Raw genomic sequence first — 8,130 nt, 5'->3', positions numbered from 1 at the left:
TGCTCCCTGGGTGCTTTAAAGTGGCAGCCCATTCAAAGATGGGTTAAATGCACAGCCTCAAATTTGCATTTGGCCCACACTATAATTCTATGTGACACAAAGTTTATCGATTACTCTTTTTACTATCTTCTCCCTTACGAAATTGAAGTTAAGGGATAATTAGCAAACTCAGGGTCGAGCCCCACGTTGGGCGCATTCCTATCGGGGCAGCATTAGCTCAATCCATGTGGACTTGGCTTAGGAGTAAAGCTTTTCTGGTTGGAGCCCCCTGAGCAACGCTCTGAAAACGTCACTGCTCCCTTGACACTGTACCATGCCTACCCATTCTAGGATTGGTTAAATCCAGAGGCCTAAATTGAGGGAGCATTAGCAAGGCCCTGGACCCGTAACTGCTCCCTGGGTGCTTTAAAGTGGCAGCGCATTCAAAGATGGGTTAAATGCACAGCCTCAAATTCGCAGTTGGGAAAATTTGGCCCAATACTATAATTGTATGTGGTATATAAAGTTTATTATTTACTATCTTTGCTATCTTCTTCGTTACTAAATTAGAGTTAGCAGCTAACCACATTATCATGTGAGATTACAGGTTGTTTGAGAATTGAAGGGCTTACACTTAGACTGACGTGGCCCGGCTAGCTCAGTCGGTAGAGCATGAGACTCTTAATCTCAGGGTCGTGGGTTCGAGCCCCACGTTGGGCGTCTTGCTATTAGCTCAATCTTGGGAGTAAAGACTTGCTGGATATAGCCCCCTGAGCAACGCTCTGAAAACGTAACTCTTCACGGTACAATGTCTGCCCACTCTTGGATTGGTTAAATCCAGAGGCCTAAATTGAGGGAGCATTAGCAAGGCCCTGTACCCATAACAATTGGCCCACACTATAATTCTATGTGACACAAAGTTTATCAATTACTCTTTTTACTATCTTCTCCCTTACGAAATTGAAGTTAAGGGATAATTAGCGAACTCAGGGTAGAGCCCCACGTTGGGCGCATTCCTATCGGGGCAGCATTTGCTCAATCCATGGGGACTTTGCTTGGGAGTAAAGACTTGCTGGATTGAGCCCCCTGAGCAACGCTCTGAAAACGTAACTCTTCACGGTACAATGTCTGCCCACTCTTGGATTGGTTAAATCCAGAGGCCTAAATTGAGGGAGCATTAGCAAGGCCCTGGACCCATAACAATTGGCCCACACTATAATTCTATGTTACTCAAAGTTTTTCATTTACTCTTTTTACTATCGTCTCCCTTACGAAATTGAAGTTAAGGGATAATTAGCAATCTCAAGGTCGAGTTCCACGTTGGGCGCATTCCTATCGGGGCAGCATTTGCTCAATCCATGGGGACTTGGCTTAGGAGTAAAGATTTTCTGGTTGGAGCCCCATGAGCAACGCCCTGAAAACGTCACTGCTCCCTTGACACTGTACAATGCCTACCCATTCTAGGATTGGTTAAATCCAGAAGCCTAAATTGAGGGAGCATTAGCAAGGCCCTGGACCCGTAACTGCTCCCTGGGTGCTTTAAAGTGGCAGCCCATTCAAAGATGGGTTAAATGCATAGCCTCAAATTTTCATTTGGCCCACACTATAATTCTATGTGACGAGCATGAGACTCTTAATCTCAGGGTCGTGGGTTCGATCCCCACGTTGGGCGTCTTCCTATTCCTATGCTCAATCTGTGGGGACTTGGCTTGGGAGTAAAGACTTGCTGGATTGAGCCCCCTGAGCAACGCTCTGAAAATGTAACTCTTCACGGTACAATGTCTGCCCACTCTTGGATTGGTTAAATCCAGAGGCCTAAGTTGAGGGAGCATTAGCAAGGCGAAATTGAAGTTAAGGGATAATTAGCAAACTCAGGGTCGAGCCCCACGTTGGGCGCATTCCTATCGTGGCAGCATTTGCTCAATCCATGGGGATTTTCTGGTTGGAGGCCTCTGAGCAACGCTCTGAAAACGTCACTGCTCCCTTGACACTGTACCATGCCTACCCATTCTAGGATTGGTTAAATCCAGAGGCCTAAATTGAGGGGACCAAATCCATGGGGACTGGTTGGAGCCCCATACAATGAAAAAATGCCTGCATTTAGAGAGAGAGAGAGAGAGAGAGAGAGAGAGAGACAGAGAGAGAGAGCATTGATCGCAGCTTCAGAGGCGTTTGGAACATTTCTGTGGATTTGTGGTCTTATCACAAGTGTTTTTAGTTTTGGGCTTTTTTGGGCATTTTGGGCTGAAAACAGGTGAAAACATGAAAGATTTGTGGGCTGGGCTAAGCCCCCAATGTTTCAAGAGCCTGGAAACGCCCCTGACTTCAACCCTGATCGTTACTGAGTAGACATTTTGATTTCTGTCCATGTGTTGTCCATCATTATTTACAGTCTATGACCAAAATCAGGATCTTTTCCTAAGTAGTTTTGGTGCCTAAGCCTAACTAAACTGAGGATGCTGCTGATAACTCATTCATTTAGGAAACCTCACATTAATAACAACATAAAGTGAAGACAATTAACTTACTGATTTAGTGAAAGAACAAAATGTAATATTAAGCTAAATATCAAAACAATTAAAATCCATATTGAGCTTAAATAAGGAGGACAAGATCTAAATAAAAGAATAAAAAGATTAAAATATTATAAAATAATGACTATAGAATAAGAATGAAGAGGAACGGGTCACAAAGTCTCTATCTCTGGTGTCTCTTCTGTGTGCAGTCCATCACTTGTGCCTCAATTTCTGTTTTATCCTCCATGTGTCCCTCATCCCATCTCATGCATTTCGCTGCTGAAGAAATAGAGAAGCTCATTACGTTTCAAGTTTAGGCAATTTGAGTTTGTCAAACATTTCAAATCATAATTATTTTCATTGTCTGTTATTTTAGTAATTGTTCATTTGTTTTTTGTTTTTTGATCTCATATTTCACACAGATTTTTCTTGTCTTAATATATAAACACTCACACACGTTTACTGTTTTATTGACTTATTTTATTAAAAATTTTAAAATTTAATTATTTTTTTAACACACACACTGTTTTATTTACTTTATTTGAACTTTAAAATTTTTTTTTAGTGATTAATTGTTTTGTAATTTATTTGTAGCTTTGGCAATATTGTTGTTTTACATTCATGCCAATAAAGCTAGATTGAACTGAAATTGAGTTGTTTGTCCACTCCATCCTACAAGAAAGGGGATTTAAGAATCACTGTGAAAGACTTTAAAGTATTAACTAGCTACAGATGTATTCACATTAGTACCTCTTATTTATTCCTTCATTCTCCTCATATTTTGATTTTACATAGTGAAAAACTTCAGGGCCTTGAAGACATGTGAAGAACTCTTCAAATGGAAAAATGTGACGCATCAGCAGACTAAACTAATTATTCAACTTTAGTTCAGTGAACTCATAGCTTACAGTGTTTTACAGTTTTATTATTACCTCAGCTAGGGTGGGCAAGGTCATCACCATGGAGATGGCCAGGTCTTTTGCTGCAGTCGGAGCAGGTTAGAAAGAAAATGTAGATCATTTATCAGCTTCTGTTAAAGACAACTGTCAATCATCAACACCAGAGTGCGACTGATCGATTGATTGTAAGGTCAGTGAATGATTCAAAATGTTAACCTGCGGTTTTGCATTGATATAAAGACACTGTGAGGACAGTGGAGATGCAGTACGGAGAGAACACCACCAGGTGGCAGACCAGTAAGAGGAGAGAAGCTCTGCAGGACAGATATGATAATGAGTGAGGACATAGTGTTTAAATAAAATCATGCTACCAGCATGTCAAAACACCACAACTGCTCTTCCTGAGTTAATTGTATGTTTTTAAGAACAATTTAAATGACTGCACAGTATAAATACAGAATGTTGCAGGTTTTTAATAAATGTCAGATGCTTGTCAAACTGTTTGTTGTGAGTGGAAACATACAGAAACTTTAAAAACACTGCTGCACTGCAGGTGATACATGTGTTTCATTCAATTATTATTAGAGCTGTGTAGAAAGTATTAAAAGAGCTTCAGAGCTGCAGCTGACATCTGATCTAATGTCAATAAGCTGATGGTGGAGATTGTCCTTTTGTGTGAAATACATCTTGTGATACCAGTTGCCTCCTGCTATGTGTTTGTATGTTTGTATCTGCACTTGGATTCACTGAAACAATACCTATCGCAAGTTTTGCAATGGTCTTGTTGACATAGGCCCAATCTCTATCCAAAGAACCTCACAGACTTAGTTGACCTCAACTGCCAAGTGCTTAGCCGTGACAGGCTGCAAGGCCCAAAAATAGTATAAGGGGAAACAAGGGCATCGTAGTGGGGGAAAGTGAGACTGATTACCCTGGGCCACAATATGGGGAGGGCCCTCGAAAAGCCTGGAATGAAAAGTTTTTGTTTTTGTTTGTAATGTTTTAGTTAGAAGGGTCAACTAAATTAAAATTCTGTTCACCCCTTAAAAAAGAAGCAAAATGGTTTATTCCTAGTCCTAGTTCTAGGATTTGTTTCTGAATAAACTAATTGAGCAGAGGGATGGCTGATGATGTAGCATCAATGTGCCTTGTGGCAGTCATGTCAGTCCCTAAGAAACTGAAATACCAAAATAGAAAGAATGCAAAGTGAAGGACAACTGATTTCTTTCGAAAGACGGGTGAGCACAATCACAGCCAACACAGTTAAAGAATCTTTTCAGCTAATATCAGCAGTTTGGATTGAAGGCAGTCAGCGAGGAATCTATCTTGATATCTTTGCAGTGCATTTGCAGAACATACATTATTATGGGCATCATAAATTAAACTTTCTGAAGTTTTAATTAATTTGCTTTTAGGCCTACATGCCTTTGAACCACTAACTCACAGTGAAGTCTTGTTCAGTTGACATTTATTATGCAGTATCGTAACCATGTCCTCAGTGTAGGGGTTAGACAACTAAGATGGTATTTTTTAAGCACTATTTTGCTTAAATAAACATGAAGAAAATGTTTATACTCCAAGCAAACCATTTAACTACAGTGAAATGAACAGTTGGAGACAGTGTGATGGGAATAGAGTTTGAGATTTCAGCACAATTCACAGATTAATAATACTTGTTTAAATGTGGTATGAACAGTTCATTAGTGACTACCCTGATAACCACCACAGTTTAATGTGTACAGTTGCTCAATTATTGTAAACATTTTTCCAAAAGGAGTGTGAGAGGCAGGGACCACAAGAGGTATGGGACCCACAGAGAATACTTATTGGTATTAGGCCAAATATTTTGTGCACAAGTTGTGTACAGTTGTGGTTTTGGGACTTTCACTAACTTCAAGGCACTGAAGGGACCAACTGTCTGATGTGAACGTTTATCAGGCTCTTACTTACATCTTCATCATTTTCAAATAATCACTTTATTTGATAAACGCTACGTTTAACATCACAGTGCTATGAACTGTGGGTAATTCCCTCAGGCAAAGTCTGCAGAGATGCAGACTTACATACAGCTTTATCAAATGTTATTTCCTAGCATACACGTGACACAGAAGAGGAGCCGGTATCTGCTTATATTCTGTCCAGAAACGGACTCTGGAAAAGTCAATCAGCCTCCGAGTGGATTTGATTTAAAGCTTACAGACTGAATCTCGCCAGTTCACTGACTAAAGAATCAAAACTCTTTAAACACAAACAGACACTCTGTACTGAAGCTGAAAGACGTCCATGCTGTCTGTGGTTGTGGTTTTGTTTCTTCACCGAAGAGAGGTTTGTATCGGAGGTATCTGTTAGCCACAGCCAAACTAGGACACGTCACATTTTCTATCCCAGAGTTTTGTGAAACCCAAAGACCCACAGTAGAACAACAAGAACGAGACCAAAGTTTAGTAACCCTGTTTTTAAGTTCACTGCTGTGACAAGAGTCCAAAAAATATGAATAATAATATATAACAGTACAATTAATTATTACAGCCACAAGACAATGAGACATTCTCAATAGATTCTTTCAATAGAAATACATTAATAAAAATACAACAAAACAGGTAACATGTCGGTGCTAACATGGGTAAAAAGTGACTTAAAAAAGTATTTCGACTTTTTTTTACTCTGTAGTTTTTCATGCTACTGTTATTTCACTGTAAAATACAAATATTTAAAACATTCACTAAGTCTGAGCTGTTTGTCTGTTTATAGCTGCCTGAGTCTAATTTAGCTTTAACAGTGAAACATAATAAATGGATGTGCTGAGGTGTGAGGGGCTCTGGGGACCAGTTCCAGGCCAGCTGGACATCAGTAGTTGGACTGGTGTGAAGGTGTGAAGGTCTACCTCAGTGAAGAGTAGACGACCTCTGGCTCTGCTGGAAACTCTGAACACACAAACACAAACAGTTCAAACAACATGAGAAACTGTTGAAGACAAAGAAACTACATCACCAGACAACAACTCTGCTTCACTCATTTCTCAGGAACTAACTGAGTTTCAAAATAGAGATTCACTCAATCAAGTTGCACCAGTAAAACGTCTCGGGTTATGTATGTAACCCTGGTTCCCCAAGAAGGGGAACGAGACACTGCATCGGTTACGACACTATGGGAACGCCTCTAGGCGTAGCAGGTCTGAACGTGAATGAAATCACTCCAATCCTATTGGTTTGTTGCTAGAACGGTAAGGTGTGATGGAATAACCGGAGGAGTATAAAGCACACCTGTACACACTCATCATTAGCTTAACTATGAAGCAGGCGCTTCAGGCGGGGAGAGAGGTGCGGTGGGCCGACGCAGTGTCTCGTTCCCCTTCTCGGGGAACCAGGGTTACATGCGTAACCCGAGACGTTCCCCTTCGAGGGAACTTGAACTGCGTCGGTTACGACACTATGGGAACGAGATACCCACTAAACCGTGCCGAAAACCCCGTCTGCCCCAGTGTGCAATAAAGTGGCACAACTAAGAGGAGAGCGCACGAGTGCCAGGTGCCGAAGGAAGGTCAAACCGAATGAATGTGTGCGGAGTGGCCCAGCCAGCCGCTAAACAAACATTCTGCAAAGAGGCCCCGGAAAGGAGGGCTCGAGAGGCCGCCATGCCTCTGGTAGAATGAGCCCTCACAGCCACAGGTGAAGGCAAACCGCGCAACAGATAGGCCAGGGAAATAGTCTGAACAATCCAGTTGCTAATAGTATGTTTGGATGCAGGGAGCCCAGCCCTGGGGGACCCAAAACACACTAGCAGCTGGTCAGCCGTCCTCCAACGGGAGGACCTCAGAGTGTAAATACTCAATGCTCTGACAGGGCAGAGCAGATGAAGTCTCCCGTCCTCCGCCGTCACATGAGGTGGAGGATGAAATGCCTGCAGCACTGTGGACCCTGCCGCACAAGAAGGCACTTTAGGGATGTATCCTGAACGAGGGTGCAGGATAGCCCTAATATTCCCCGGGGCAAACTCCAGGCTTTGCGGGGAAACCGAAAGAGCTTGGAGATCCCCCACCCTCCTCAGAGAGGTGATAGCAAGGAGAAAGGCCATCTTGAGGGTCAAGTGTTTAGCCTCAGCTGACTCCAGAGGTTTGAAGGGGGCCTCAGCCGCTGCCCCAAGAACCACTGCCAGATCCCAAGTGGGAAGGTGGAAGGTGGAAGGGGAAAGACCAGCAGAGAACCGGTCCTGGAGGAACTCAAGTACCTGAACCACCGGGCAGGTAACAGGGTCCACCGACCGCTCCCTACACCAAGTGGAGAAAACACTCCACTTCAGGCTGTACATCCTCCGTGTGGACGGGGCCCTGGAGCTCAGGAGGGTCTCGACTGCTCCGGCTGTTAGACCCGCCTCTAGGTACTGTGCCCCCTCAGGGGCCAGACCCACAGTCGCCATATGGCGGGGCAAGTGTGAAGAACCCGGCCCTGCGCCTGGGACAGCAGGTCTCTCTTCAGAGGGACCCGCCATGGCGGGCCGTCCAGGAGCGACATGATGTCCGAGAACCACACCCGGGTTGGCCAGAATGGGGCTACGAGCAGTAGGCCGACATTGTCCTGGCGGACCCGCTCCAGAACCCCGGGAGCAGAGCGACTGGGGGAAAAGCGTACAGACGTAGCCTCGGCCACGAATGTACCATGGTGTCCAGACCCAACGGGGCTGGAGGAACGAGAGAAACCATAGCGGGCAGTGCGTAGTCTCTTGAGACGCAAACAGAT

General features: G+C 43.5%; 1 protein-coding gene and 1 non-coding gene across 5 annotated transcripts in view; both read left to right on the top strand.

Annotated features, from left to right (window-relative positions):
- The window catches only part of hectd1 (HECT domain containing 1), a 68,276-nt gene that overhangs the window by 30,388 nt on the left and 29,758 nt on the right, over positions 1-8,130 (top strand). The window lies entirely within an intron of this gene.
- trnak-cuu lies at positions 627-699 on the top strand. The gene has a single exon. It is a non-coding gene; the product is annotated as a tRNA-Lys (tRNA).

The sequence above is a fragment of the Micropterus dolomieu genome, linkage group LG11, assembly GCF_021292245.1.
Source record: "Micropterus dolomieu isolate WLL.071019.BEF.003 ecotype Adirondacks linkage group LG11, ASM2129224v1, whole genome shotgun sequence".
Lineage (NCBI taxonomy): Eukaryota > Metazoa > Chordata > Actinopteri > Centrarchiformes > Centrarchidae > Micropterus > Micropterus dolomieu.
Note: the sequence above shows the minus strand (reverse complement) of the source record. Positions and strands in the feature narration are given on the sequence as shown.